Source organism: Periplaneta americana, chromosome 2 (assembly GCF_040183065.1).
Source record: "Periplaneta americana isolate PAMFEO1 chromosome 2, P.americana_PAMFEO1_priV1, whole genome shotgun sequence".
Lineage (NCBI taxonomy): Eukaryota > Metazoa > Arthropoda > Insecta > Blattodea > Blattidae > Periplaneta > Periplaneta americana.
In genome coordinates, this window is record NC_091118.1 from 105140315 (window position 1) to 105153037 (window position 12723).

At 36.6% G+C, this 12723-nt stretch overlaps 1 non-coding gene across 1 annotated transcript; it reads right to left on the reverse strand.

Annotated features, from left to right (window-relative positions):
- Positions 1 to 12310: 12310 nt before the first annotated feature.
- Positions 12311 to 12386, reverse strand: TRNAC-GCA (transfer RNA cysteine (anticodon GCA)). Its single transcript has one exon. It is a non-coding gene; the product is annotated as a tRNA-Cys (tRNA).
- Between the last annotated feature and the right edge of the window lie 337 nt (positions 12387 to 12723).

Here is a 12723-nt window from a genome sequence, read left to right on the forward strand (position 1 = left end):
AACATAACATATTATTCAGTAGGACTATGAAGATATTGTAGGGTGAATCTTAATTTTCTTCTGAGTGGTCTTCTTAATGATAAATTTTCGATAGAAGTAAGTTTATTTAATTCTATTAGTCTGTATCAACAATATATTATGTATTATTAGAGCTTTTCTAGGATAAATATTTGTTTTTTTTTTTTCAAATTACTTTTTTCGAAGAAGCATTTCTTTACTTCGTATTTGTTCTTTTTAAGAGTGCTGACATTTGTTGGTCAAATTGAGATATTTAAAATTAAGGAAACGCGCTTACAGTATAAATAATAAAACTTTATTGTAAAAGTTATTAAAGCTACTTATTATATAGTGATTTATTTCAATTTCTTTGCACTATCGAAACAACTTGTTCATCCTTAACTCATCCTCACGTGTTATGATACCGCATCAGCTGAGAACCGGTCCTCGTGCATCAAATATGCACGCCGTTGCAGTGTTGCATGGTGCATGCACGCAGTTTAGGAATCTGCCCACTGGTCCAGCTAATCAGGAATAAAGGATCATTGTTTTGTTCACCATAGATATTTATAACGAATATAGTTTAAGAATGGAATTTTCTCCGAGTACTTCGGTTTCCCCTACCGCTTATTCCTCTGCAGTGTGTCTGTGTAGCGTTCGCCGTAACACCGGGTGGCGACCTCCTCCTCTTCCTCACAGCGGCTCCCATATCAGCCGGCGTATTACATTTCAAGCGCCGCCCGTTATTGCCTTTCGAACGAGCTGCGAGCCGAAACAATACTTGAAAATCGCTTTGGCATTTCTGATGATTGCGCTGTCTCATGATACAAACGCAATATCCTGCAGCAACTGATCCATTATGCGCCTCATGAAATTCATTACTTTACTAAACTTCACTTTTTTTTTTGCAAGAAAATGTTTCTGTGTCGATTATACTAGTAAAGATGCGACTAAAAACTTACTGACATAGTGTATCAAACATTTAAGGGCATCGGGATACAAGCATAACACTTATTTTAGGACATTTCATTCCATTTCCTCTCTACAAACATGCAGAGAAAGCATTGTAAAGTAAAACAAGCAGATCTTGATGTTTCTGCTAAAGTACTGTACCATATGTGTTTTCATAACTCCGAAATCGAAAGTGATCTCAGCCGGAGCTTTGTCCTGATGAAATGTAACATATATGTAATAATTTTCACAATCTACATTGTACTTGTGCGAGGAAAGAAAATGCAGATTCCTCACCGTTATACAGGGTATTAAAAAGTATCCAATATTTTAGGAGGTGATAGTATGCATCAAAACAAGAAAAAAATGTCTAATAAACATGGGTCCTACAACACATACTTTCTGAGATCTGAACACTTGTTCATTTATGGCAATGGATTTTTCTGCCCTACAATACAGCAGGTTACCAGGTAATCATACCTTAGTTGACACCCTTGGCATGGAATACTGATACGTCCCAAGGAAAACTGAAAACAAAAGTTTAGTTGCGGTAAGAGCGGGGTTCAGCAGAGATGGTGTTGTGAATTTTCGTAATCAGCATATGTAGACTGATGAAAATCCCCATGCAGTTGAAGAAACAAGGCATAAGCAGCGATTCTCTATCAATGTATGGGCAGACATTCTTGGCGATAGAAGAGCCATACGTGCTACCACAGAGATTAACAAGGGCTCGTTATCAGGACTTTCTTATTAACGTATTGCCTACCTTGCTGCAGTATGTGTCATGTCAGCAAAGACTACAGATGTGGTTCATGCATGATGGCACACCAGGACATTTTTTTCCGCAATGAGCGTGAACACCTGACGCTGACATTTCAGGACCGCTGGATTGATTGGGGAGGCCCCACACCTTGGCCTGCTCGTTCCCCAAACCTAAACCCCTAGACTTGCGGTTATCAAGAACAACCAGGTCAATTTCAAAGAGTGCGTGATTCCTTACACCGAAGGGCAGAGGAATGCATTGTCATGAATGGACATCACATTGAGCACCTCCTATGAACAAATGTACAGATCTCAGAAAGTATGTGTTGTAGGACCCATGTTTATTAGACATTGTTTTCTTGTTTTCATGCATAGGCCTACTAGCACGTCCTAAAATATTGGACACTTTTTTAACACCCTGTATTATGAAACTTTGAACTAATTACGAAGAGTCAATTTTGAGAACCTGTAAAATATAACTGTTTGGCATTTACAACATAAAAGCAAGCCTACCCAGACATTCCGCAGCAATTATACAGTTTAATACGTAAGCTATTTATTGTTTCTGATGTAGTTAATACCTATCATAGATGTTCGGAACTACGTGTATGTTTAGGATTAAAAGTTCACCGCTGAGGAGTAACGGTTAGCATATCTGACCGTGAAACGAGATAACCGGGGTTCAAATCCTGGTAGGGACAAGTTATCTGGATTCTTCCTCGGCGGATTCCACTTTCGACTGTGGACCCTGGACTCATTTCGCTGGTATTATCTATCACCTTCATTTCATTCAGACGCTAGATAATCATGACAGTTGATAAATCTTCGTAAAATAAACCAAATTAAAAATAATTACGATTAACCCATCAAATAGGCCTCCCTTAAGAGCAAGGGTCTCCTGCCTAAGGAAGGTAGGTACTTAGCAATCCCGGGTAACCATATTTGGGAAAAGATTCTCATGCTTGTCTCGAAGCTTCCTCTAGTTGTCTTCTTCAGTCCTTTCGATCCTTTGCATGTTTATTTATTTATTTATTTATTTATGTATTTATTTATTTATTTTGCTAATAATTATAACATAACATATATTATATATAGAAAAAACTTTAGCTCGCCCCTGAAAGAGGAGAACTCGTGCTGTGATGACCAGTTACTACCAAAGTGTACCTTCAAGTCGTCTGTCCATCGTCTCCTCTGTCGTAATACTCTCCTGTGGGCGGTTCTTTGATTCCAAGCTCCTGTTTTCTTGTGTCCATCCCTTTTGTAATCCATTGTCACGACGTGACCTGCCCTTCTCAATTTAATGTTCTTAACTGTCGTTGTGGCGTCTTTCACACCTGTCATCTTCTTAAGCTCTTCGTTCCGATAACAATGGTTATTAGAGGCGAAAAATTCGTTCCGACGCCGGGGATCGAAGCCGGGTCCTTGGTTCTACGTACTAAGTGCTCTAATCACTGAGCTACGCCGAAATTCAGTCCACAGCGCCGGATCGAATCCCCCTCATCTAGTGGTTTTTCCCTTTATGTCCTTACTCCATATTCAGCATATATGTTGACATATAATAAGTCAACTGCCATTATACAAGGAGTGCACTCAAATAAGTGACTTTACTGGCTTGGATTGTGGATTGAACTTCTGCGTAGCTCAGTAATTAGAGCATTTGGTACATAGAACCAAGGACCCGGGTTCGATCCCCGACGCCGGAGCGTATTTTTCTCGTCTAATAACCATTGTTACTATAATAGATAAATTCCGTAGGACCAGAAATTAATCTTTACGTAGATTCTTCGCCCAGCAGTGCATATACTGTTGCATCCCGGCCATTAAAGTCACTCATTTGAGTGCGCTCCTTGTATAATGCAGTTGACTTAATAATAGGTCAATATAGTCTATATGCCACAAAGTGAAAAACCACTAGTTGAGGGGGATATGATCCGGTGGTGTGGATTGAACTTCGACGTAGCTCAGTGGTTACAGCACTTGATACGTAGAACAAGGATCCGGGTTCGATCCCCGGCACCGGAGCGAATTTTTAACTCTAATAACCATTGTTACCATAACAGATAAATTCTGTAGGCCCAGAAATTAATCTTTATGTAGATTCTTCGTGACGAATTCTGTCTTTCAGACTGACACCTAAAATTTTCCTCTCCATCCTTCTCTGGCACATCTCTAACATTTTTTTTTCTCTATTTGCTGAGAAGGTTTTATGATAAATTCAAAGAATCGGTTTTAAGAACTTTTGAAATACGCGTTTTCTAATAGCTCTGAAATAGAAAACTAAAAGAACTGATCTGGGTGTCAACGAACGGTTTATCACGGTGGACAAAATCGTGTATAGTTGTGGGTTTCGCAAGGTGTTCCGTTTCCCCTACTGACATTTCACCATTGCTCCATTTAATCATCACAATCATCACTATCTTCATCATCATCATGTGGTGTTATCTAGCTCTCCTCACATTGTGAAGAGAGAGTAACACTTAAACCGGCAGCAGAAAGCAATACAGCTTTGGCGCGTCATTTTTATATGTGGACGTTTCGATGAGCAATGCAGAGTCAAGTACCTGCCATTGAATTAAAAATCTTAAGGATATGTTAATAACTTCAGCCACCACAAGACACCACAGCGATAAAATACAGGCTTTCGCTAAAAGAGGAAATCAAAGTAATGACATTCTTTTCTTTGCAACAAGACTGAACACTAGATCTAACATACAACTGACAAATATATAAGATTGAAGCTATCTTAGGCACAAAATTAAATGTTAAAATGATCCATGTCCCAAAAATTAATAAAAGAAATCATTTTTATTCAGCCCAAAAATGAAAGTTTTACTTTTTGTCATTTATACAATTAAAACTTCGATCTATTCCGGCTACATTAGCAGATTCGAACATCTTCTGTTCTGCTGTCCAGTCCAATAGGTCTCCTGCTCATGAGTTTGTTACGTAACTTTTCCTATTCAACTTTCTTTGGCTTGCAAGTGTTAGCAGTTTTACGTACAGAGGTAAGCCAACCTTTGCACACCCCAAACTTTGAGAATCAGGCACAATTTGTTGGGAGTGAGTTCCTAGACGTACCGCTTCCACTACAGCGTTTAAGCCATGTCCGTCCGTTATTGCTTGTGTTACTTGAGATTTTCCTTCCCCTGGACAGGTTGCCGTCTGAGTGGCTTAATGTCTTGTATGCCTCACTCTTTCAAGTCACTGTCCCTCAGGCCAATGGAAACTTCAGCTTGCTAGGTAGGTCGATTTATCCCCCGTCTCGGAAGAGAGTTGCTTGTTAACGTGAGATTCCACTTAGAGATCATGGTCTTGAGTTCAATTACCGACTAAGGAATGCAAATTCATAAATTGTTATGTCTCATATGAAGGTTTGTTGTCATGTTGGTTTCATGTCACTATTTTGTAAGGTCTTCGTTTATGACTGTCTAGCGCAGATGTGGACATTCCTGTGCACTTGCACCGCGTGCACCAAATGCTTCTACTAGTGTGCATTGTTCTGAAGACAGCCTAATCTCTAGGCGCTCTTGACTTTGTCTCACTAAAGTCAGTGATCGAAAAATGTTATGGATTATTTAACGACGCTTGCAACTGCAGAAGTTATATCAGCGTCGCTGGATGTGCCGGAATTTTGTCCCGCAGGAGTTCTTTTACATGCCAGTAAATCTACTGACATGAGCCTGTCGCATTTAAGCACACTTAAATGCCATCGACCAGGCCCGGGATCGAACCCGCAAACTTGGGCATAGAAGGCCAGCGCTATACCAACTCGCTAACCAGGTCTACTCGGTGATCGATAAGCATCGGTTGTGACTCTTAAAAATCGAACTGAAATACGTCATGAACCAATATTGCATATAAACAGAGCTCTATTGACTCAGAATATTGCTAGTATAAGTGATGTTAAACGACGCTCAGGGTCTGAATTAAATCATCTGAGGGAAAAAGATTATGTTTTTTTTTTTTTTTTAGGTATAGAATGGAGCACGGTGTTTAGTTTGTGGAAATGTTATTATAACTATTAGAACACTATATTTTGAGTGTCATTAAAACATACCATATTAGTCAATATGGAGATGTCGTAGATGTGCGTCATGAAACCCAAAGAATGAACACTGTAGGGATAAATTTGCAATAGAATTAAGTTTTTTTTTTTTTCAGTTCTACTTCAAAGATCTAAAAGGAATATGCTATCAATTATTAGATATATTTTTGTAGAGAAAAGTTTTGTTTTCTACTTTAATATCTTTTTCAAAGACTAATTACTTTACTTTGTGTTATTACTGTGTTCAAAATGTTTATGTCCAGTCGAGATATTTAAATTTAAATAAAAGTGCTTATAGTGTAGGCTAATTTCATATCATTGATTAGCAGGGATTCCCAACCGGTGTGCCTTGGCACTGTAGTGTGAAACAAAAGTTTTGAAACGTACCACGAAATTTTGTCTTGTAAAAAAAATAAGATTGGTCAACGTATTGCAAAAATGTCCGAGAACGTAAATCAGAATGCCATTGAACAAATTAAAGCAAGCAAGCAATTTGCTCTTCAAGTAGATGAGAGTACCGACAGAACCAGTATTATTGGACAATTTTTGTTTTGCTTGGAACTGGTGACTACAATGACTGGAAGTGACATATTTGAAGGAATTAGTAGTACTTAGCAGATTCAGGTTTAACACATGATATGATTGCTGTGCCCTTAGTACAGACGGAGCACCATCTGTGTTGGGAAAATATAAAGGATTTGTTTCCAGTGCAAAGAGTGGAAATCCATCAATAATATTTACACAGTGGTCTGCATAGTGGAGCATTGGTAGCGAAGACAATTGGAGGATAGTTGTCTAAAGTACTCGACGGCGCTGTACAAATGGTGACATTTATATAATCTCGTCCTGTAGGCCTAAAGGTACGATTTTTTTTAAAACTTTGTCATAATATGGATTCAGTCCATAAGATCTTAGTTTTCCACACAGAGGTGATCCAGAGGCCAAGTTTAAGTCGAGTTCTCGAACTGAAGAAAGAGTTATGTGAATTTTTTAAGGAGGGTCACATTTTATTTACTGCATTCTTGAGCGACAAAAGCTGGTGTTTTAAACTGGCTTATCACCTTCTGAAACGAACGATTTTATAGTTTTCATAAATGTGAAAAAAGTAACAATTCGCTTGAAACCTTGAAATGTCTTTTTGGTAATGCGTATAAGTACGAAACAAATATTTTCTAAAAAATTAAGTACATCGGTTTGAATTTGGATTATCCTCTGTACACAACTTTATGAAATTAATTTCTATGCAACTTTTGATAGTTTGAAAGGAAAATTAAAACAAAAGTGTAAAAGTCATATTCTCAAATTAAGAAAATTATTAAATAACAGAGAGAAATTTCTACATAAACAACCAAGGATACATTTGTGTAAATTCCAAAGCCTATAATAAATTAGTGAAATAGTCAGTCTTTAAACATTTTCACTGAGTTACCTGTACTTTAAAACTAAGCCTAATAGTTCTGGAGAAAAAAAATATTGGAGGAAACAACAAAAATGAACCACGAAAATTAACAGTAGGCCTACGGGTCCTACTCCGAAAGAGAAAGACCTATAGTTAATTTGTTTTATATATTCATGAAAAGGAAAATAAAATATTTTATAAATAAGAATTTTCTTGATGTAATACGACATTTTCCTACACAGAGTTGGCTTGCAAGTTGTTAATCGTGTTTAGTCATTTGAACAAGGGACTCTCTATAATTTTAAGTGTGCACAGAATGCCACCTACAATTAGGCCTACGACACGACATTAGGGGAGATTGGGTAGTATCGGACATCGGGTAATATCGGACAATGCGTTTCTTTCATCTACCACCAGATGGTAGAACCTAGATAACATGGTTACGTTTCTGTATGCGACATAACAGAAACGTAACCATGTCATTCAGGTACTATCATCTGGTGGTAGATGAAAGAAACTCACTGTCCGATATTACCCGATGTCCGATACTACCCAATTCTCCCCTACTGATATCCAATATAGTAGATGAAGTGAGGCATATAATGAACTACAGGTATCTGGGCGTGGCACTTATTTATGGAAATCATAGCTGTACATACGTAAGTGTTCTGCCCATGGGCAGGTCTTTCACTGCAAACTCAGTATTCTCCAATCTTTCCTATTTTCAGTCTTCTTCTTAGTCTCCGCATATGATCCTCATATCTTAATGTCGTCTATCATCATAGTTGTGTATAATCTGTATAAAATAGAGGTAAGCGCATAATAATCCCTTCAGTTCACTTCTTTGGCTCTTCGAATTTCAGAATCCTATTTATGTCTGCAGTCTTTTGCTCAAAATCGGTAATATATTTGATGTTACAAAGTGTTCAACTGCAAATAGCCCTGGATGTGGTTTCTTGGGTTTGAACGATATCTGGTAGATCCCGAATATATTAGACATTATTATTACCGGTATATTATTATTCATGAATGATATTTATGATTTCAAGTATTGTCAGCCAATTTTTCCTCGCATATATTTTATTCTTAATTTTTCGTTTGTTGTATTGAACCGTTACAGGAGAATGGAGAAAGTTACACAACACAGAACTGCACGCTTTGTATTCTTCACCTGATATAATTATGAACATTAAATTCAGACGTTTGAGATGGGCAGGGTATGTAGCACGTATGGGCGAACCCAGAAATGCATATAGAGTGTTAGTTGGAAGACCGGAGGGAAAAAGACCTTTGGGGAGGCCGAGACGTAGATGGGAGGATAATATTAAAATGGATTTGAGGGAGGTGGGATATGATGGTAGAGACTGGTTTAATCTTGCACAGGATAGGGACCAATGGCGGGCTTATGTGAGGGCGGCAATGAACCTGCGGATTCCTTAAAAACCATTTATAAGTAAATAAGTAAGTTATAAGTTGTATTGAACCACTTTGCGAATATATTCACTGATCATTCGTTTTGCATTCCTCGTGCTCGTCATTCTTTGCCATTTCTATGAACAGCATAAATCTTACATTCTTGTAGCAGTATCAGAGCATCCATTCTATTGTAAGATTTCTGTTATAGTTATTTTTGTCTTTTTGGTATTTGTTATATGTTCAAATATGATACATCTTATATCTATGCTTATAACGCATTATTTCTATTAATTTTAAATTTTTATATTAGTTTCTCGTTTTTTGTTTGGTCCATAATTGTGCTTGAAATTACTTTTTTCTTATTTTTAATTTATACGGCTTTTATCTTAACAATCACATTTACTTTTAGTCCGTTGTTCACATGCATATGAAAGAGGAGTAAGACATTTCATATATAATTAATTTTTTTATTACTTTCATTATTTAATATTGTTGTCATACTCGTACATGAAACCGTTACATTTAGGAATGAACTTTTACTTTTTTCCTTAATTTGTTAACTGTTTTTTCATGAATTCACAGTTTCACCTAATCATTATGATTTTATTATCTCAATTTTTTACAATAAATTTCCTTTTATAGTCTATATCTTGCACTCGTATGAAGGTATCGCAACATGTACTGCATTTCATCACTAGGGACGTGCTTCTTCTCTCTTTTGTTAATCTTGTATTATTTGTATATATAAATACACTTACTTACTTACTTACTTACAAATGGCTTTTAAGGAACCCGAAGGTTCATTGCCGCCCTCACATAAGCCCGCCAGCGGTCCCTATCCTGTGCAAGATTAATCCAGTCTCTATCATCATACCCCACCTCCCTCAAATCCATTTTAATATTATCCTCCCATCTACGTCTCGGCCTCCCTAAAGGTCTTTTTCCCTCCGGTCTCCCAACTAACACTCTATATGCATTTCTGGATTCGCCCATATATATAAATACACACACACACACATATATATATATATATATATATATATATATATATATATATATATATATATATATATTGTTTCATTTTAAATTATTTCCTTAACCTTTTCTTCTGATTTGTTCGATTACTCTGTTTTCTAATACACTCTAGCCTACGACTTTTCATTTTATAGTCACCTTATTTTTTTTTTCGAACGTCACATTTGTAAAAGAATGTTGAAAGAATCATTATCTTCTAAATTTATTTTTTATTACTTTGTATTCTTAATTTATTTTTTACTATTAATATATAATTATCTAAGCTTATATACACACATTTTAATTTAATTTGTTTAATTCTAGGTCTAATTTTGTATTTGTACTCTGGTCTATCCTTATGCGTATATTTCCTTGTTCTAACGTTAATTAAATTCTGTGGTTTGTACTTTTCCGGGCAGTTTTCCTTTTTGTCCACGTTCCACATCAATTGCGATGTAAAATTGCGGATTTGTTTCTTTCACAGTTTTTAATGTTCTTGCTATTACGTCGTATGTATTTGGAACGAGGAAACTTCTCGTAATTGAAACGAGAACAATATTTCCCTGTGTCTATATGGATGCAGACAACGTACAATTGCTCATCGTGATACAGAACTGAAATTGTCTTGAGCGGGAGTAGTCTGAGGGCCAAACGAGGGCCGCCTAATCAGATGTCCCGTACGGACGTGAGTTTTTGCAGGTAGCGGGCGGAAAGTTTGTGCAATGAGTTTATCTCGTGTAGACACAGCATTTATTGCAACCCTCTCCCTCCCACTGCTCACCCACTCCACGTTTTACGTAAAATTCCGTGTCTGTGGAGAGTATACGTGACTCGTTAATTTTTTTTATTTATTTTTGTCATTGAAATTTCCGATGATTGCAAACAAAAGAATAACAGGGATACGGTTACATGACAACACCCATCGGAGTATGCATAACGTCAGACTTTTTTTAGAGCAATAGCGACTTCAAACTCTCCATGATTAAGGGAGAGCGGAACTTTTAGCTTGCTTCCCTCGATTTCTTTATTTTATGTACGTACTTAACCTTAATTGGTTATCAACTCTATATTTATAATAATTGTCTGTGGAATTAGAAATAGCAAGATGAATCTAAGGACTTTCCATAGGAATACTTGGCACTGGCCTCACAACGTTCGAAAAAATTCAACCCGCTAATTAGCCCAAGAGGAATGCGACTTCCGCCCAGGTGTAACCAATGATCATAAAACCTTCTTGTTACCTCTAGATCACGTTGATGGTCACCTATTTATTTGTCCATATTATTTATTTATTTATTTATTTATTTATTTATTTATTTATGTATTTATTTATTTATTTATTTGTTTCTTTGTTCCTTTGTGCTTTCATTCATTCGTTCAATATAAACGAATCCAGATAAAGGTGTCGTGAGATATTTTAGTTGGTTTCTAAGGGCCGTATTCGTAGACATTCTTAGTGCGGGCTTCCGGTGGATGATCAGTGAACTAACGTTTTTCGTATTCATAAACCAGTGTTAGCGATATGCTATGATATGAATCCTATACAAGTAACCAGTCGATATCAGGGGCTAGTTTAGCACGCTCGTAGCGCGGGCTAGCGAGGTGTCTATGCATAGCACCCTAAGAATTTAAAGGCAATAATTATTGAAGTCAGATTATGCTATTTCATGCTTGTCCCTGAACTATCTACTTCATTTATTCGATGTGGCGCAGAATCGGTCAACTTAGTAGTCTAAATGTATACCTAGTTATAAACTTATTGTATTTTAGACTATAATAGAGCGACTGCAGGAGATGATACCTGTGAATTTTTTAATTTCTCTTAGCATTCTCAATTTATTACTTATTTATTCCTGAAAGACATCAGCTCAAAGAATTTGAGTGTCCACAAGGATCCTGAATACAATAAACATGTACAATATAATGTGATTTGAAACATTAAAGAAAAAAGGAAGTTAATTGTTGAAATCAAATATAAGTGGATTAACTGAAATAGAAATGATGATGTAATATTTGAAGAGAATCCTTGATAATATTTATAAAAATAGGCATTACATAATCAAAAGGAATGTGAAGTTCCTTAAGATAATTCCATATTATTTCATCATCGTCTCTTCAAATCGTCGTATTTGAATGGCTCAAGAAAGAGGAAAGGATTTAAATAGAAAAATGCTGCAATTAAACAAAGAAACGGAGTGTAAACGATGAAAATTTTCAAAATTATGGAGGTAGCTTAACATAGGCTACTGAATAAAAACAATATAATAAGATTTTATTCTGTTTCGCATATTAATTTAAATGTAATAAAAGATTAAGTTACAACATGAGTAGCAGAAAATGATAGGATTACAGATTTAAATTTAGATTTAATCTCTGGCAAAAGTAGCAAACTTAAACGGACAGAAAGCCCAAAGTACGGAAAAAGTTGATAGAGTTGAAGCATTACCCTCAAGACACATAGGGCCTGAACTAAGCGAGTATCACAAAGTTCATTGACAGAAAATCAGGGTGATCTGAAGATGCGAAATGGGACATCTGTTCCCAAACATTTATTTATTAACGTGAAGCATTCAGAACATCTTAAAACATTAATTTTGATGTTTTAATATTTAAATCTGAACATTACATGTTCATATATATGAGGTCTCATCCACCTCATTGAATATTACACGACTAATGTGAATTAGTCCATTTGTATTATTACTATTAAATACGAGAAAAATTCGTACCGGCACCGGGAATCGAACCCAGGACCTCTCAGCTCTGCGCGCTGAGCGCTCTTACCAACTGAGCCATGCTAGTAATAATACAAATTGACTAATTCACATTAGTCGTGTAATATTCAATGAGGTGGGCGAGACCTCATATACTGGGTGTTCATTTCAAAGTGTGTCATGACGTCATTGTTGATGAGTCAGCGATTTGAAGCGAGTTTCAGCTTTTGTGTCAGAGAAGTTGCCTATTAATCAAGGCGTTCAATCTGAACTTGAGAACGTGTACTGTATAACTTGAACGTCGTAGCAACAGATAGCGGTCTGTACGGTCTGTGTGCTACCATAACCTCTTTCGAACTGTGTTTTGCGCGGCCAAGTCGTACGCAGGATATTTGTTATCATGGTTGCGTACGGCAACGTTCCAC